General features: G+C 40.5%; 1 protein-coding gene and 1 non-coding gene across 3 annotated transcripts in view; one reads left to right on the top strand and one right to left on the bottom strand.

Moving 5' to 3' along the window:
* Positions 1 to 20,857, top strand: part of MOCOS (molybdenum cofactor sulfurase) — a 368,425-nt gene that overhangs the window by 125,081 nt on the left and 222,487 nt on the right. The gene's annotated exons all lie outside the window — the stretch shown is intronic.
* Positions 228 to 310, bottom strand: TRNAL-UAA. The gene has a single exon. It is a non-coding gene; the product is annotated as a tRNA-Leu (tRNA).

The raw sequence follows: 20,857 nt of genomic DNA, 5'->3' as shown, positions 1-20,857 counted from the left end.
TAGGGACACCATTCCTTACCCGTCCTGGCTAATATCCATTAATGGACTTAACCACCATGAATTTATCCAGTTCTCTTTTAAGGACCTTGAAAAATGTGGTTCAAAATGGTGAAGGAAGACATGAAGTCTGATGTCAACTTATTCTTCATAGAATATCAGGCTTGGAAGGGACTTCAGGAGGTCATCTAGTCCAACCCCCTGCTCAAAGCAGGACCAAAAACACCAGCTACCAGGAGTGGGGTTTGAACCCACGTGGACATGCATCCATTGGATCTTAAGTCCAACGCCTTAACCACTCGGCCATCCTGGTGCACTGTTTTTATTAAGTGCATCTTCCAAGGTGAAGGTTAAGAAGACTAAGGTGAACTATAACAGGTTATCTCTTAAAGGAAAGATTGTGATTTACACACTCCGTTGACACTTAAGATAGGCCAAGAAAGTTTCTAAGGTTTGCCTGGAAGCAAGATTCCCATGATGCTCTGCAATTAAGACAAAGATAACTTTAAAGAGTAGAATTTTACCACACAGTAACCCATAATATATTTTGCAAAACTGTTTGTTATAGAAATTTTGGCAAAGTGTGAAAACTGCTGTTGCAAACATATTAGCAATATTAAGTGCAAAATGTGTTAATTCTTATCACCTTGGATTATTTCCTAAGTGCAAAAGGGAAGAAACAGAAAAGGGCTAGAACAACAAAGGGTATGAACACCTTAGCACATCAGGAGGCAGTAGGACTATCTACAGACTGGATTCAGATGCTTAGGAAACTATAGGACAGGTCTCCCATAGCAGCAGGAAATTGCAGGCCTCTCTGTTCCTGGGCTGCTTTTACTAACTGTTAATCCATAAATCCAGCCAAGATGGCTTACCTGAAGTTTGTTGTTAAACTAATTGGTATTGGAGAGAACTCCTCTTGCTAGACATGTAATCACAGTAAACTCTTACCTGTCAATTACTTATGTAATAATTTGCCAATAACCAATTAATTGATTCAGTTATTTATGAACAACTTCAAACTGATACACTATAATTTTAATAATCTTGGGATCAAAAGAATAGTCCATCTATCATTTCCATGTTTTATTGATGTTGGATACCCTATTAAGATACATCCTTATAAAGGTATGTGGGTCCCAGTAGTATGTTTACTCTGGGTTTCTGGCATTGAGATAGAGCTCTGATGCCACTAAATTTCATGTTTTCAGAATATTTTATGGCTTCTGGGTAACCTTTGCATAACGATGTTTGGTTTGTTTGTTTCTCTCTCATTGGTACTAATAGGTACCTGCCCAGAAACACACTTATGAAACATTCTAGGTTCTACTATTCGAAGGAGAGACTTTAGGCATCTAGGGTAAAATGATCAGAAAGTGCCTAAATTGACTTTCAGTGGGACTTTAGCTCCTACGTCACTTAGGTGCTTTTAAAAGTGGACTCTGCTTTTGTGTGCCTCAGTTTGAGTGTCCAGCTGGAGACTTTATTCTCAAAGGTCCTGAGTGAGTGCAGATCTTCTTGACATCAGTTGATGTTGTAGGTACTTCTCCTGAGCCTGATTTTCAGAAGTAGTGTCAAATTAGGTAACCAAAATCAGAGGTCACTTTTGAAAACATTGGCCTTAACCTCTCTTTTCCTCCATTACTCTCTCTGTATAATGGGGTAATAATATTTACCCACCTTTACAAAACGCTTTGAGATCCAAGGGTTGAAAAGATGCTGTAAAACTGCAAAGTATCATTACATTAATTTGTATTTACTACTTGCATCCTTTCCCAGTAATTTCACGCTGTATGAATTCCTTATCCAAAATTTAGCAGATAAGTTATCAGACGAATATTATTGCAATACAACGAAATAACTGTTGGGAACTAGTAACCCCATTGTGTTAGGTGCTGTATTACCACAGAACAAAAAGATGGTCCCTGGCTCCAAGAGCTTACAATCTAAAGTATAAGAAACAAGACAGCAGCTGGATACAGACACATGGGGAGCATGGGGAAACAATGAGACAATTTTGGTCAGCATGGTAGGCCGTGGTCTCAGCACACCATCTGCCTAACCATTGTCATGAGTTGTGAAGCCTACAAAAATCTTGAGAGTTTTAAGAAATGATCTGAAGGAGGATAATGAGGTAACTTTGTAGATGTTTACAGGGAGCAACTCCCAAGCTAGAGGGGCATGTATGGGAGAAAGTATGAAGGTGACTGTTTTAAAATTTAACTAGTGGATGATGAAAGTTGGCATCACTGACCAATCAGAGGCAAGAGTCAACTTCTTGGTAGCGTATGAGAGATGATAGATACCAAGGGAAAGGCTGTAAAGGGCCTTGAAAGTGAAGCAATTTATGTTTGATGTGATAGAGAAGGGAGAGCCAGTGGAGGGATGCAAAGACATGGTCAAAGTGACAAGCTAGGAAAATTATCTTTGGGACAGCATTTTGAATGGCTATTAGTGGGGTACAATTGCATTTGTGAAGGCCAGAGAAGAGGTTGTTGCCATTTTAGCTGTGTGAATAGGTAGGAAAAGCTGTATCTTTGAGATGTTTTAAGGTGACCTATGAGACATCGTCAGTTCTTTGGAAAGATTCAAAGAAATTCAAAAGCCAATAATTTTTCAAGAAAAGTAATAGAAGGAAACGACTCAAATGAAATAAAGAAACAATCAGTGCTAATAATTTTGGTCAGGGGAAAAAAAACTTGACACTTACTTTTTAATTGTTGTGTTATAGTCCTTATTCATGCATGTAATCCCATTACTGGGTCTACTTGCTTAGGTGAGGATTTGCAGGATCTGGCCTACGTACTTTAAAAGTTAAAAGCTCTATGGCCCAGATCTTACAATCCTTATTGAGGAAGTTCAGAGTTTTGCCTGACTAAGCGCTGAAGAAGGACGGCAAGATTGGCCTCAAATGAATATTAAGCGGTCAGACTTAGAGTTGGGTGAAACTCCTCTAGTGAATAAAATTGCCAAAATATGCATTTTCAGGGCACCAAACCTCTCTTCATCTTCTCAGAGTCAAATTTGGCAAATAGTTTTGGCTGAAAAAAAATTGTTGTTGGTTTTCTTTTCTTTTTTTCCCCAGAAATGTTGAAATGTTTTGTTTCAGCATTTTTGAAACAAACCATTTTGACATTTCATTTTGAAATAACATTTTCAAAACATTTTGTTCAAACTGAGCTATTTGGGGTGGGGAGGGACTGTTTCATTCAGAATAACAAAAAAACAAAACAATCAGGTCTGATTCAAAATGAAATGAACCAAAGTTGTTGTTGGGTTTTTGTTTATTTGTTTGTTTTTTAATGATTCTTTTGGTTTGGCCACCAGACTGAAAAATCAATTATTGACTCAGCTCTTGTTAGAATGTAGCTCGCCCTTATGCCGGTACACGGAGATGAGGATGCAAGAAGCACTCAAGGGCCAAGCACATTGCAATTCCTGCCTAAGCCCCACCAATTTGCCACAAATGTGCAAATTACTCAGAAAGGGATTGGCAAGAAGCAGGGCCCTGGGAATGGGAGAAGTGCCATAGCTGGCTGGAGGCATTCAAACGGACAGTGCAGAGCTGCGCCTTATTTTACAAGTGAACTCTAAGCTGATATCTGAGCAAATACTGCATTCACTTTGTAAGTTATTATAAAATTGTCTGGTTGTTCACCTGCTCTATCTATTAGGATGAAATGTTCATTGATTTCTAAGCAGTAGTTGTAATGCAGAAAATAAATAACAGCCATTTTTACCAGCTCCACATCATGGTTGAAAGGCAAACCTCTGCCAAGTTTCTCATTCAGACTGTGCTAATGGCACCTCTGTTGATCATAAAGCAATGCAGTTTTGTGGCAGATCTATTCTAGAGTGGTTTTTTTGCTCTGTAACGTTGCTGAGCAATATTTAAAAAACAACAACAGGTTTAAAACTCATGGGAACAACAAGGCTAGAAAATGATCTCTATGGATACACATTAAGTTCTAAATACTGTATTCAGTATTCTTGCTGAAGACCTCACAGAAGCTTTTGTTGTTTTCACGGTAGCTATTTCTCATTCACGCCGATCAATTATCTTTGTCCTGTGGGAAATGGAAGAAGGCTCTAATGCACAGTATCCACTCTGTTACCCAATAGGCAGCTTCACAAATATCCTAAAGACTTCCAACTATTCTGAAATAATGTGTGCTTTGTTTAAATGTATTTTTTCCTATGCGCACAATGGATATTTACAATATAAAATGGCAATTTACACATTAAATTATATATATTAAATAAAACAGCATACAATAAAAATCCTTTCTATGTTCCTGACTGTCCTCTCCTGCAGGCAAATCAGCAAGAGGTGAAAACTACAGGGTTTTTCCTCAGAATTCTTCCCAGTCATTCTATCTGGCACTGAAGTGGTTCACAAGGTCCTGCCACAAACCTCATGGATCTTGGGGCATCAGTGGGAGGTCAGGTGTATCCATAAGCTCTTTGGGGCAGGGATACCGTCTCTTTGTTCTGTGTTGTGCACCTGGCACAATGGGGTCCTGGTCCATGACTAGGGGGCTTCTACTCACTCAAGTGATACAAATAATTAATACTAATAGACACCACCGATTTGGATGACTAAATGTACCTTCTCTACATGCATGCACATCATACATTATTTGAAAGCTTAATATGTCTTCTTTAAGATGAGGTACGACGCGGAGCTGTCAAGTGGTGCCACTACCATAGGAATGGGGAGAAACAATGACACAATCAACATGTGAAAATGATCACTTTTGAATATTTGCATTCGCGTCTCCATGTATTATTTCAAGCCACAAAATTGGATTTCTCTGTGACCTCAAAGTATTGCAACAATAATCTCAAGTGTAAAACAAAATCTAATAATAAATGTGTACAAGTACACTGCTACCTTGATATAACGCAACCTGATATAACATGAATTCAGATATAACGCGGTAAAGCAGTGCTTGGGGGGGCGGGGCTGTGTACTCCGGTGGATCAAAGCAAGTTCAATATAACGCGGTTTCACCAATAATGTAGTAAGATTTTTTTGGCTCCCGAGGACAGCGTTATATCGAGGTAGAGGTGTATCATTGAAATGTAATAGTGTTTCTCACATTTTTAGTCAATATCATTATTGTCATTTTTGTTCATTATGATCTCTGAGTGTGCGCGGGTTACCACAGTATCCATTGCCTTGGCATGCAGGACCGGCTCCAGGATTTGGCCGCCCCAAGCAGCCAAAAAAAAGCCGCGATCGAGATCTGCGGCGGCAATTCAGCAGAAGGTCCTTCGCTCTGAGCGGGAGTGAGGGACTGTCCGCCAAATTGCCGCCGAATAGCGGGACCTGCCGCCCCTCTCCGGAGTGGCCGCCCCACGCACCTGCTTGCCAAGCTGGTGCCTGGAGCCAGCCCTGTTGGCATGTATAGAGTTCTGTGCAGGGAAGATTGTTCTGACTACAGATCCAGTTGATTCTGCACTGACCCTTACTGGTACAGACATAGATAAGGACCTGGAGAAGCAAGGGCCCAATGGTCCCTTGAAGGATACAGGAAGTAGTTCATCCACCATATGCCAATGGTGGTCCAATATCTGGTTTACCCATATGTGAAGACATCCAAATCTTTGTTTCTCAAGATGCTCTTTTGACATGCTGTTCAAAACTGTCATCACATGGTGGGAATTTGGCCAATGACGTTTCCTTGTTGATGGCTAGATTGAGGCACAAGCAATTCAGGGCTGTATGTGTCTCCTTTTCTTTCTTGCTCTGGTTGTGCAGCACAGCTACCAGCATCCTTGCAGCAGAAATTGCTTGTCCGTCACTCTTCCCATCAATTTAGCAAGATCTCTGAAGTGGTACACTCATGTTGATTTGACAACTTTAAGCACAGATTTTTTCCAATATCAAATAGGGATGACAGTCACATCCTGTTATTACCCATATAGCAGGAAGTATGTGTGTCACAATTTGGATGCACAGGTTTGAAGCAACGCTTGTCAGTTGTTGTGCTGGTAATGGGTCCTGCTTCAATCTACTTCGTATCTATGTACTCCATTTTTGGAAAGTAGTGACTAGAAAGGACTAAAACATCTGTATCAGGTGACCTAATTACTATGGTTTCTTTGACATCAAGAGACCCAAAAGCCATATTGGCACATACAGCATGCAGAAGCATCCATGTATCTGCTTCCTCTTGAGTACTGTACAAGTCTTGGACTTCTTCAGCACCTCTGCTGGGGATGAACTTTGTTACTTCACCATTGGAAAAGCCTCCAGCAAGGAGGAGTGTTTTTGTTGAGTGTGCGCCTACACTCTCAGGTGCATTTTGAACCATATGTACATACAGAAATTTTACAAGTGACTGCTTGTTGGACTGCTTGTTTAGAAACTTTTTCCATGGAGGTGCAGGGCGTCCACCAATCACTTGGTATTTCTTACATCCAACTGTAGATCCTGTCCAGTGCTGTCTTTTTGCAGTTTTCACAAAGTTACTGTTGCCATGTCGGCCAAAGACTTAGCTTACAGAATTGACTTTGTCAGCTCCTTTTAGGACAAATGTGAAATTTGTCTCCAGCTATCATTTGTATGACAGCCATGGCATCTCTGGTGTACACTGTGGTGTCTTTGTTGCATGCCCTTAGTTCACAGATTCAAATTAAAACCTTCTACCAGGCAGCCTAGATGCTACATTGTAGTTACAAAAGCTTAAAAACGGAGAAGCGTTGCAACAGGAATTCACGTACATTTATCTACTCACTGTGCAGTACAAATTGTGGCCATGCAATCAATTGCTACCTGTGCACAACTGTCAGTAGGAGACTGTTCTGGTCAACAAATTTCAATTGAAAATATAGAAAACTGTTTTATAATCACTTGTGAGATCCTTTGACAATTATGAATGTGATGTGAAAACATTTCATGTTAGTATTTTGCAAAATGTTGATATTCACCATTTTTGCCACATGCTAAACAGCTTCATCATTTCTAAAAAAATAACTACTTGCCTACGCAAAACCAATAACAATCTTTTCATACATTGTCATTTGGTATGTATGACCAATAAACACAACATTAAGGTGTTGAAATCAACTTAAACTGTAGTCATAGTCCTGTTCAGTTTTTCTGGAAGTGTGCTAAAAGTGACACGTTCTCATTTTGGGTACCTTTATTCCACCTCACCTACAGACTTATGACACCACTCGACAGCTCCACATCATGCCTCATCTAGATGTACATAAAATAAGCTTTCAAAATGATATATGATGTGGTGTGTTTAGAGTGAGGACATTAAACACCAAACTATATGGCCCTTTCTGAGAATTGCATGCCTATAATATGTAGATCCATGCCACTATATGTTTCTCTGTAATGAGAGAAAATCCATTTTTAACTTTGCACCTATCCTATTTAATTTTATAGTAGTTTATTTTTTCTAGGAAAGATGCTCTAAGCAAAGACTGTGTGTTCAAAAAAGGCAATTAGACACATTTTTAAAATTGTATACATCTTTGTAGTAATATGGGAAATCACCAGGTTGCACTACTAAAGATAACCTTCCAAGTTCTGTTTAACTGAATGTATAGGCAATTATATCTTGGAGGTGATACCATGTTAGTTGAAGTGCAGTGTTTTTTGAAGACTGAGCATATCTCTTCCAGAATCTCTGTAACTTGAATCATTTCTTAGAGCTGCTGCCTACAGGATATCCATGCAAACAATCTGTGGCACCAAAAACATTACAATCCTGTAGCTTGTTCCTAAACTGTTATCCTCTTTGAGGAAGACAAGGTTTCAGTGGCTTCCTTGGGGAACAGAAATTTGACTTGTGACCAGTCACATCTAAGCAATACAATGGGAAATTGAACATTGTGTTTTGAAGACTCCTATAGAATTATTTCTGATTAATTTGTAGTGTAAAATAAAGTGCAAGCAAGGAGACTGAGTTCAAAGAATATGTAAATGAGAAAATGGCTACTTTAGGCATTCCGATGGGGGTACTTTCAATGGGCTTGTTTTTTCAAGAACTACAGTACTCCTGTATAGCTTATATTTCCGTGAAATCTGAAATATAATGGTGAGCATTAGTTGTGGTTTGGTATTTTTAAGCACTAATAGCATGCCTGGTGCTGCACAAGGGCCAGAAAGCCTTCTGCCCTGAGGAGGCTGCAAACTCAAGGCTTGTCTATACTGTGTGCTAAATCGACACCACTGTGATCAATGCAGTGGTGTAGATTTAGTGGGTCTGGTGAAGACACAATGAGTTGATGGCAGAGCGCTCTCCCATCGACTTCAGTACTCCACTTTGCCGAGAGGTGGAAGGTAAGTTGGTGGGACAGAGTCTCCCACCAATATAGAGCAGTTAGGTCAATGCAAGCTACATCGCTCAGAGGGGTGATTTTTTTTTTTTCACTTAAGCGGCAGTATAGACCAGATCTAAGACCCCAGTTCAGGAAGGTACCTAAGCACGTATATAACTCTGAGAACACGAGTAGTCCATTGAGGACAATGGAACTACTCACTCACTAAAAGTTCAGCACATCCTCAAATTCTTTCCTGAATCAGGGCCTACGCACCCAATAAATCTACTGTGATTTTGTAACAAACGCACCCCAAAAACATTTCCCTATGCACTTTAATGAAGTGTCCTGGCTGCATCTGCTGCTTCCAATGAAAAAAGGCCGTGGTGTGATAGTCACATGCCGCAGAACTGTCTATAATAGCTTCCTAGTGGGGGAGGGGGAGAGAACAGTCACATTCTTATTTCAAGAAAAGAAATGAATCAAAGAGTTTGCCCAGAATCTGTTGTATGAAAAGCTGTTCAGGAAACATACTGCAGCAAGGTCTGCTTTGTAATCAACATTTTTTGGCACTTAGCCTTAAGTGGCATATTCAGACAGTCACCTGAGATGATTTATATGGTATAAATGTCAATAGTTAGCAGTGGTGGGTCATGGATATTGAGCTATACATTAGCCCTAGGCATAAATAAAAATGTATGGTTAAGTTATGTTTTTGGGGATAAAAGAATTGTCTCCTGAGTGGTTCTGACGTGAAACCCAAAGAAGTGGAGTGGTTCTGGTGTCTGGATTGTTCAAAGGAATATGAAGCATGGATATGAAGTGGATATCATATCAGCCAAAGCGTGCACTGAAAACATTTATTCTGGTTTCAGTGTGTAAAGGTTTCAGAGAGATTCCCTAGATTTTAAATAGGTCATACTGCAGGAACCAGTAATATCTCTGAACTGGAGTGAATGTTTCAAGTGCACCGATTGTGTATACAGTATTATATACCAAAAATACCTGTGTTAAAAGAAAGCTATTTTGGTTGCAACGATTATTTAAATTTCAAACGATGGAGGTGTGAGAGATGTTCAGAAAAAGACAAAGAATTTTTTTATAATAGAAAGTATTCGGCAACCAAAATATGAGTCACTGCCCTCTCCCCCTAAAATAAATCTAAAATACAGCTTTTAAAACTATAAACCCAAATCCTGCCAGTCTTTCTGTAGTGACAGAGGGCCTAAAATTCTATAGAATGGATGCCAAGTGGAGAAACCGTACAGAGGGGCTCTGCTATTGAGCACCATAGCAATTCTCTCCCAATTGTTGTTGGGGAGAACATGGTCTGTTGACCTGAATTTGATGGGTTAGTTGTTATGGCTCGCCACTGATCGCATCCGACCAGAAGATTTATAGGTTCTTGTCCAATTTAGACTACAGAGTTCAAGAACTCAGAGTTCTATATCGGGAGAGGACTCTCGGGGTGTTTGGCAAGAACACTGAGGACAATACCAAATTGATAAAACCTTTATTGAAATTAACATAAAAATAAGAAATGCAATGAAACTTATAACTGCAAAACAGTAAAAGAATTCCAAAATTCCTGGTGCTAACATTTCTATTATGAATACCTTAACCTAACATACTCACACCCTTCCTTGAGGACCTGGTAATAGGAGGTGAAGGACCAGCCTCACTCCTGGCGTGTCTGATTACACGATGGTGCTGGCTTCCCCAATGGTTAGGAATGTTGAGTAGTTATACTATACTACACAAGCTGAGCTGATAGTCTCTAAAGTATAGGAGAACTGGAAAAAGCACTCCAAAAAACCGAAGCTTCAGGAGTTGGAAGAGCCTAGAACTGAGAAGAGCTCTCTTACAAGGTATTTTATAGGATCCTGACCTATATAATTCAGGCCCAACCTACTATACCCAAATTTTATTTCTGTACCCTAAGAAATTTATGGGTACCCTTATCCTATAGGTTAGTGTTTTATGACACTTTCTAAATATATTAATAAGGATTATCTCACTTCAAAACTGCCAACCTAGGCTCTCTTGATGATCTCCAAGTTGTGGTGTACCCTGTGGTTACCAACCGGTTGTAGATGCTGGATAAACCTGTGATGTGGATACTTCCTCCCTTTTGGTTCTTCAAAGTTCAGGGACTATTTGTATCTGTGCCAAAGGTTGCCAGCTTTTATGCTGACATATTCATAACTGATTATACTTTTTGCTATATAGCAGGTCTTACCGGATCTTACAGGCTGGTAGGCTTCTTGCATTTCAGCAAAACTTATTATTAGGAAACACGTGCCTCAACACATCCTAAATTCCAAGGAATTAATACTGATAAAATATAAGAATAAAATGGATTAATTTCAGAAAAAGAAATATATTAATTAGTACTGCTGGCTGGATTAGTAGGATATAATAGCTAGCAAAATGGGCTACAGGTCAATGACTCTGGGAGCTACAAAGATTTACTTGAAACAAATCCTGTAGTAACCACTGGCTGATTGGGTAGGATCTATATCCCATGGATGAAATCCGGGCTCTGCTAAAGTTAATGGCAAAATGCTCATTGACTTCAGTGGGGTCAGGAAGTTACCCTATGTCTTGTGTTAGGGGAAAGTATGTCTTGCCCCATCCCACCCTCCCCTTTCATGTCACCTGTATAAGGCCCTTTCACTGGGGCTTTGTGGAGTGGACCATCATTTTGCTCTTGGTTTTTATAGCTTAATATACAACAAGTTTATGGAACGTCTGAAGTTTAGGAAGGGGAGGGTGTTAAGTTTAAAAAATAAACTCATCCCTTTAGAAAATGTCTTTAAGATCCTTGCTTAATGAGGAAAAGCATGATAACTATGTAATGTGAATAAAGAGAGAAAAAGAAATTTCCCCCCACCAATCAGATTTTTGTAATGGATGTAGCTATCACTTAAGCCAGTGTGAAAGTAGATTTGTAAAGAACTCCTTCACTTTCTGTAGTTAAAAATGAGTCTCTCCCCTAAATGTTTCTGACCTCCTCCACCAGTTGCCATAGATATCTTCCCTTGATAGTGTCCCTTGATAACTCATGCAGTCTCTCTTCATTCTAGCTACTCTCACAGTTGAGTCAAAGCCAGGTGGTCTGAACTGATGACCATAATATAAACACTGAATAGCCACCCCCCCACTGAGCTGTCACATTAAACAAACACTTACTGAAATCTGAAATTGTAATGGCTAAAAACAAGTCCTGAAGCACAATAGATATCATACAATTCCTCTGGTATTGAACTCAGGGTTTGAAATTATGCTGAAGACACTCTCCTTCAAAAAGTGGTCTATGTGAAAAGAGAGGTTGAATACCTTGCCTCTCGGAATCCAGTTGCAGACAAATTCCTGGCAAGGCATGAAAGAGCGATAACTTGAGCAGGGCATATAATTGAATAATTTATCCAATGAATTTTGCTTCTTTCACTTTGGACATAGCCCACAAAGCATTTATTAGTCACCAGGCAGTATTTATACATCACTCTTGCTCCATAGATTGTTCACAAGTAGCTCGTTTTGAGTATTTGCCATTCAAAATCATAGTTGTTTGGTAGGACACAAGTCACATGTTATGTTTCTGCTCCCTGATTGGTGGAGCATGACACTTGATATCAGGTTTCTAGAGCAAGGTTACAAGATCAACATTGCTTCTCCTGAAAATTCTGTAATATTCATTCTAAAACTCACTGCTGATTTGCAGATATGCTTCCAGAAAGTAACGCCCAAAGGGCATGAAAAAGACATAATGAATTTGTGTAAAACATCAAATAAATATTCACAAAATATATTTTGCAGTTTTTGTCTATTTCTACAGAGATTAACTGTTCCCTAAGGAATTCATATTCAAAGAATTGGAGGTGTGGGCAGGTCATTAGAAATACTGCAAAGCCATGATGGTCAACTTCAGTGCACTCAAAGAGCAGAGAGGATCATATGTATACTATATGAAAGACCTTTATACAGTACCGTGTGGGGGAATTATATTTCCCTGCCTCACGGATGTGAGGTCTGAGATCCGGCGTCTGAACCTGGGTTTCCAGGGGATTGAATTGTCTCACACCTGATGATTAGACCACTAAAGCTGTCAATAGTTTGTAAAACCTCACCACATCTTACATCCTATATCTGATCTGGCTCATATTGAAAAGAGACTATTTCCACAGCACCTCATCTACTGCACCTGGTGTAGCTCAGTAATGGATGGAGATGGTTGTTGGCATGTTCAATTTTGTGGAGTATAATTCTTTTGGCCATTAATAAAGCTCTGACTATTCCCCTGCCCCTTTCCAATTTTGTTGAATGTATAATATGGTTAGATTACCTAAAATAAGCGGGTTACAGGTTATATCCATGTTTGGTATAAGATTTATTCATTCAATTACATTTTCTCAAAAGGGTTTTATCATTGTGCAATCCAATAGCATATGCATTAGTGTGGCTAGTCCTTAGTCTGAGCTTTAACAGACTTTAGGTTCTTTGATTCCTGCAGCTGTCACTCAGTTGGGATGCCAATAAATTCTGAAGGCTATTTTTCTTTAGAAGTAAGTGTAATTTATAATCAATAGAGGATTCCCTTTGATATGTTGCAGCAATTACCTAACAGTCACTAATGTGACTCTCAGCCCTCTCTCTGCCCAGTGACTATAATAGGTGGCACTGCCTCAGTGCATGCAAATCTAACAATACGAACCACTGATTGTGGGCATGGGGAAGAACAGCTGCAAGCAGGGGACATGCGGCCAAATTCAGACCTGGTGTGAGCATGTGCAATGATGGAGTTGTGCCCACCCAGCAAAGCTTAAATTTGCCAGAAAGTGTCTAGATTTAAGAGAGAAAAATGGTTTTCCTGATTTTATTAGCTAGATATGCAGTTAGCTGGCAGCTTGAGGGCACTGAAAGGCTGCAGTTATGAGCTATGACCACTGCCTGTCATGCTGACCAATCTTACATCATTGTTTCCTTGTACTACCCCATCAGTCCATTCACAGCCAGCTGTTGTCTCTTGTCTTGTACTTGGATTGTAAACTCTTTGGGGCAGAAACCATCTTTTCGTTTTGTGTTTGTTTGTACAGCGCCTGGCACCATGGGTTCCTAGTCCATGACCGGGGCTCGTAGGCGCTATAACAATCCATATTTTGCCTGTGGGCTGCTATATACTACTCCTATTTGTTCATGTAGCTAAACTTTTGTCCCCTGAATCTGACTAAGGGGTTTGTCACATGTGAACATCCCAGTGTAACACCCCCTCGAAACAAGGCAAGTGTTAAGGGATCCAGTCAGATGCTGCGACAAGAGCCACAATCTTCTCTTGTGACTAATGTGGAAGGTAACCTATTCAGCACAAATTCTTGAACTTTGTATTTATTATTTGTCAGAGTATGGGTTACGAGCACTCGGACCCAATCCAACAGACTACATCAGCTTAACTATAAGCGCATGAATAGTCTGTGATCTGTTTTGCCCGGTGCAGCCCACACTGGAAATGCAAAGGTCAGGGCGGACTTCAAAAGGGAGAGCAGATACTCCCAAGACTGGAGGGTAACACTGAAGTTAAACCTCCTAACCAGTCACAAACTGTGCTTCTGATCCCCGACACTGGTTATCGAGAAGCAAAAAATAATAATAAAAAAAATCACACAGCCCCCTTTATTGTATTCCAGTTTCTGGCTCCCAGCACCTAAATCCAGTACAGTGAGAAGTTATTTTAAACTCTGCTCACATATACAAAATGTTCTTCTGACCCCAAGGGTCAGCCACATTACCAGGTCAGTATAGGTTTGGATCTTACCCAAAATACCATGCTGCCAGCCAAACCTTCAGTGTTTAAAACTAAAGGTTTATTAAAAAGAAGAGAGATGTTAAATGGTAAAACAGTCACATACATACAAAGACTTCAAAGCCCATATATCAAGTTCCTAGCAGTATTGGTGAGTTTGCTGGCTTGAAAGTCCTTCTGGAATACATCCACAACTTGAATGGGTCATGCAGTTCTTTGTTCAGAGCTTCAGTTTGTAGCAAAGTTCCTCCAGAGGTAAGAAGCAGGATTGAAGACAAAATGTAGAAGATGCAGCTGCCTTTTATAGTCTCTTGCCATACATCCTGTGCTTCCTTTATGTCAAATAAAAAGCTGCCCAGCACATGGCCTGGAGGCTTTAGTGTTCTGTCCATAGGCATGCTCGTGCATTCTTTGCTGAGTCATGAGGTATATCCGCCTTCTCTCAATGGGTCAATTGTACAGCTGATGGTCCTTAATAGGCCATCAAGCAAGCTAGGTAGAGCTGATGCTCAGACTGTCTGGGGATGACACCCTGAAGCATAGCACAAGTTTGAAATACAGACATACATATCTATAACTCCTAATACAAAGGTGATACAAACTCATAAATGAGATTATCATATCTGGCAAGTTATAACATTTTTGCAAATACCTTACATGGCATATCTGGCATAACTCATTACAATTTTATAATGTTAATATTCATAATATCCTCAAGTGTCCCCCAGCTTCCATACAGTGTCACATAATCCAATGGGACTACTAAAATGCTTGAAGTTCAGTGCTTTGCTGAGTCAAGATCAGAATGTTCAGCATTCTGTAGGATCAAGCCATAATTGAATATTATTGCGGATGTGCAAGAACAAATATGGGCTGTGCACTATATGACCCTCAAAGCTGCACTACAAACTCTACCCAGTTCCCCTCTCTTGGCATAGCAGTTTTAGGCCAGGGGTCGGCAACCTTTGGCACATGGCCCATCAGGGTAATTTGCTGGCAGGCCGCGAGACATTTTGTTTACTTTGACCGTCCACAGGCACAGCCCCCTGCAGCTCCCAGTGGCTGCGGTTCACCATTCCCAGCCAATGGGAGCTGCAGGAAGTGGCACGGGCCTCAGGGACGTGCTGGCCACAGATCCCACAGCTTCCATTGGCCAGGAATCGTGAACCACAGCCACTGGGAGCTGTGGGGGGCCGTGCCTGTGGACAGTTAAAGTAAACAAAATGTCTCGCGCCCCGCCAGCGGATTACTCTCATGGGCTGCGTGCCGAAGGTTGCCAACCCCCGTTTAGGCCAAGCTAACTATACAGATGGATTGTAGAAAAAATTGGAAAAATCTGGATGATACAGAAACTGCTACTCAGCTATTACTATGTTGCAGGTACAGTACTGCCACTAATTGTCACATAGTGTGTACAAACCAACAACCTCCCTATTGTAAAAAGAAATTCTGTGGTGGTGTAAAAAATGTTTTCTCCTGCTGTCTATAATGGCTCCTTTTCTACTCCTCAACACAGAGCACAATGTTATGACCTATCTAATTAGAACATAGGTTTTTATTTTGTTTGGCATAACTGGATGGCATGAATTTTAGATTCTTTGATTGGGTGTTGCCTGTCTCAACACACAGTTAGAATGTGTTCAAAAACTGGATCTTATTCCAGGGCATAGAATGCCATGCAAGTTAAAACAGGATTCGCAAGACAAGAAAGTCAAAGGAGTCTTAGCTTTCTTTTATTATATTTCACTTATATGCTAAGTGTGTGTGGATAGAGGAGGTATCTGTGTTAAGGGGTAAGATTTATTCACCTGGCTGTGACTTTTTGAATTACAGATTGAGTTGGTTTGGGCTTTGGATTTTTTTGAGATCTGACCTCACAAAACATCTTTCACTTCCCTATTTACGAGGTGGTGTTCAAAAAAGGGAACTAACCTGCCTGAGAGCTCACTGATACTAATCCAAAGCCTCAACTAGTGTAAATTGGCTCACTCGATTAGCTTCAGTGGACTTACACTGACTTACACCAACTGAGGATCTGGCCATCATTTGTGTCCTTAAAAAGTTTTGTTCCAAAATATTTGGAACACATTTGTCAAATTCATGATATGGATTAGGTCCCTTGTTCATCCTGATTTCCCAATCTGCTAAATATTGGGGGGGAAAAAGAGGGGAAATCCAAAGGTAACTGTCAGTCTTTTATTCTGATTTCATGACTAGCAACCTTTACAAGGAGAACACTCTTTGTATGGAAGAATTGTAGAAAATTGTGCTCTTCGGTGCACTTCCTACTTACCTTTGGATTTCATGACATTTTTATTCACTGTCAAGCAGTGTAACTGTGCCTCTAAGGTGCAAAAAGGAAAGCTTAATTAAAATGGGTGTCCTATAAAGTGAACTTTCTAATGAATAGGGGTTTTAAATTTACATCAGAATGAACTGATTGGAGACTTTAAACGGTATTTCCTAATGTTAGACTATGATTTTTCTGTCTGTCTTTGTCTGAAACAGAATGGTCTCAGAGAGCATGAGAAAGTTGGCAGTGGATTACAGAAATCCTCCAATTCTCTCTCACACATAGTTGTTAGTTTTTGAACTAGAATAACATTTTCTGTTGAAATTAGTAAAGCCACGACATTTTTACATGAGTTTCATGATTCTGTGTTTTATGAGAGCTCTCTAAGCTCGTTGCATTTCATGATCGTAAAAACAATCTCTTTAAAATGTTCTGGCGTCTCCTTATGTTTGTCATAGATTGCAAGCAGATCCTGTTTAAGAGAAGTCAGGAATATCCCTAAACAATCATTTATGCCTTGTTGCATCTGTCGTGTAGAACAGTCTCTCCTTCAACTGGTAGAAGTAATGGAAACATAGTTGTCAGGATTTAAAAGGAACTAAGTGCAGTTCTCAACTTGACAGGCTGAGATGATGGTTCCTATATGAACTAACATTCATTCATATCATGTCATAACTCTTCGAAGAGTTTGAACCAAAATGTGAACATAAATGAAATGAAAGCGCACTGATAATTTGATCTGGCTTAATAGTTTAAAAAATAACAAACCTGATTTGGGAATATTTTCATGAATAAGATCACTCAATTGGATTTACTAATGGTATTGGGTTATTTGTAACTCACTAGTGATCAGGCAACCGGCCATTATTCATAAAAAAATATATGAGATGACTGAACATTTCAAGGATTCTAGTACAAATAATTTATTTTTTCTAATATTCAGACTAATATTCACTCTTCTAACCATATAACATGAAAAATGAATAGCAATAAATAAGTTATAGTTCTTCCTTTGTGCAAGGGGAGGTAGAAGCCAAAGTTGCAGGTTAGTTTTAGTTTGTCCATGATTCATATTTTATATAAAGGAGAATGATCTTTAAATGTACACCTCTACCTTGATATAACGCTGTCCTCGGGAGCCAAAAAATCTTATTGCATTATAGGTGAAACCGCGTTATATCGAACTTGCTTTGATTCTCCGGAGTGCGCAGCGCTGTCCCCCCCCCCCCCCCCCCCCCCCGAGCGCTGCTTTACCGCGTTATAGCCGAATTCGTGTTATATTGGGTCACGTTATTTCGGGGTAGAGGTGTATTAATAGAATTATATAAACTTTGTATTTTTAAAAGCAGATTGAGTTTTCAAGTTGACCGTCCATTGAAAATAATTAACATGGAAAAGCTTGGTAGCTGTGATACATAGCCCTTGGTGGATCAGTGCTCATTTATTCTTATAGCCCCTATCACCAGAGAATCTATACACTTTCCAGGTAAATTAGGTCTGCATGGTGAGAACCTTAGTGAGTTTCAAGGAATTTTCTTCTCTCCTTGGATAAAAAGGCTCTGTTTGGGGGATAATACTTGTAGTGGCCATCGTTGCCAGTTATGATCAAAATACTTTGTCAAAGAAGAGGGTCTTTTGGGTCATCCTGGTATTGGTCAATCTCTGAAATAGTTTGATCTCCCTTGGAAGTTCATTCCACAGCAGAATCACCTTGACTGAGAATTCTTTCGCTCTGGCTCCCACCCACTTCATCCTGGGCTTTGTAAAATTAATTGCCCCAGAAGAAGACATCTGTATTAATAGGTCCAGGATGGAAAATGTGATCAGTGCTGTAGCTGGGTCTTCAGTTGTTGTTAGTGGCTCTGAAGATCAGGACCAAGGCTTTATACTGGCTTTGGAATTGGACTGGGAACCAGTGGAGGGGTGAGAGCACAGGAGGGATGTGTTCACAGTGGCTTCTACCCTTTGAGAAGGCAGGCAGCTGCCTTCTGAACAAGCTGTAACCTGTGCATTGCTTCCATATTCAGCCACAGATAAAGTGAAGGACAGTAAGCTAGCCTAGAGGTGATGGGCATGTATCATTGTGACCAGATTCTCATCCAGAATGAAGGGACAGTTTCCTAGCAAGCTGCGGGGGGGGGGGGGGGGGGGGGGCAGATGGATGCTTCCTCCCCCCCCCCCACCAATGCTACAAGCCTTAGCAATGAATTGAATGGAACTTCTGATGCTTCACACCTTCTTCATTTGTTTGGGGATTTCACACAGATGGGAAATAACCTCCAACCTTTAAGAAGAGGCAGGGAAGGAAGGGTGTCTGGAACCTACCCCACTTAGGATCCTTGGTCAAGTGAACTCAAACTAAGGAGTCCTTTCCTGTGTGAATTTGTAAAGCAAAGATGCAACAGATAGAAGTGGAATGCCTAGTACTGATAGATGAGAACAGAGCTGATGGGGTTTCAGCTGAGATGAAGTGAGTGCATGTTAATGGGATTCAGACATTATGCACCCTGCACCTTGTTCACATGGCTGTTCTGATTATTCCATTGGGGGTGTAATTCATTGCAACTGTATAAAACCAGGGGCTTTGTGGGTGAAGTTCTGGAGGAGGTGAATTGGGGAAGTGAAATCCAACCCCAGCAATCCAGGGCACCTTCATTCTGTGGGCTGGGGTAGTGACCAAATACACTTTATGCACTAACATGGGGTGTTGTGGTCACTATCTGGGGTCTTCGTCTATTTCTCCCCCTGTGGCACTGTCTGTACTGACTTGTGTGGAGGCCAGTATAGAGAACCTCACTGGCATGCAGTAGTCCAACAGCTCCTTCCACCCCCAGTTCACAGTTCCTTTGCTAATATCTCCAACTCCACCTTCAGTCCCAAGCCATCCCACCAGGGCGGGAACATAGTAAAGAGGGTCCTCCTTATCAGGGTGAGCATCACTCTTGTTCGATAGCATGAATGTGTGAAAATGTCAGGGGTCTGAATCTGTGCTTTGCAATGTTCTCTGCACTTATTGAAAACGCAAAATGACATGCAAATGTGTAAAACTATAGTTTTCCATTTGCAAATCTATTTTGTGATCGACCATATTCAATTACTGGCTGCTGCAAATGCATTCTCTGGCGCCAGTAGTGGAATGAAATTGACTAGGATTATAGTGTCTGGAGTACTGGCCATATTGTTTCAGAAAATGTAATCCCAATCAATTTTGTACTCCTTCCAATGTCTTGAGAATGTTTTTCCTGCTGACTTTAATTGGGTGCAAAGCCACTTCTTGAAAGATGCAGACAGCCTGAGAGAAGAGAAGTTCCCCAGAATGTATAGTACAAAGAGCACATCTCAAATAGAAACAACCCCCTTAAAGAAAAATTAAGCAAAGAATAAAAAATGTAAAGATCTGATGGTAATGTCAATTATAAACAAACATACACACCTTGCATTTCTGATGGAAGTGTACAGAATTTTTAATTTCTCAGCAGAGGTTATTTAGTAGGTCAAGGATTGTAACAGAGTACAGAGACTAGAGTCAGCAGAAGACGCAAGCAGGCTATTTCTTTAAACATTTTTTTCAAACAGCCTTTAAATCTTCACCTATCACATTATTCTGCACTGTGGGAGGAAATAAAACAGCCAGCTTTTACATTTAGATTTACCAGAAACAGCAAGCAAATAAAACTAATTGCTGGCCAGTTATAAGCAAGTATTCATCACATATATAGACATCACATAGATGATGCTTGCTGAGAGATGTTGAAACCTTGGAGAATCTGTGCTAAGGGGTGGAGCTCTGTGCGAAGAGCTATGAAAATGTGCTGTGATTAGAGATTTAGGCCTAGTCTATACTAAAAAGTTAGGTTGAAGGAAGCCGCCTTAAATTGACCTGTTAATGTATGTGTCTACACTATCTGGTCCTTTACGCCGACCTAAGTTGTCTCTAATGTTGACTTCTGTAATCCACCTCTGCGAGAGGCGTAGTGCTTAATTCAATTTTCATGGGTCGACTGCGAGGTAGTGCAGACGCAGCATTGTGTAATTTGACTTAATTGGCCTCCAGGTGGTGTCCCACCATGCTCATCTGTGACCGCTCCGGAGATCATTCTCAACTCTGCTGCACTGCAGCCAGGTACACAGGAAACAGCCCCAGGAATTTTTGATTTCCCATTTCCTGTTTGATCAGCATTCGGAGCATGTCAGCTTGAGCACAGCTGATCATGGAGATTACACGCCCCAAATGCGCTCCAGCCTGGTCTGCACAGGAGGTGGTGGATCTCATTGCTGTGTGGGGAGAAGAGTCTGTGCAGGCAGAACTCCGATCCAGCAGAAGAAACGCTGACATCTATGCAAAGATCACTCATGGAATGGGGGAGAAGGGCTACACAAGGGACACACAGCAGTGCTGTGTGAAAATAAAAGAACTTCGCCAAGTGTACCAGAAGGCAAGGGAGGCAAACAGTTGTGCTGGTGCTGAACCCCACACATGCCAT

The sequence above is a fragment of the Trachemys scripta genome, chromosome 2 (genome assembly GCF_013100865.1).
Source record: "Trachemys scripta elegans isolate TJP31775 chromosome 2, CAS_Tse_1.0, whole genome shotgun sequence".
In the NCBI taxonomy this organism is placed as follows: Eukaryota; Metazoa; Chordata; order Testudines; family Emydidae; genus Trachemys; species Trachemys scripta.
Note: the sequence above shows the minus strand (reverse complement) of the source record. Positions and strands in the feature narration are given on the sequence as shown.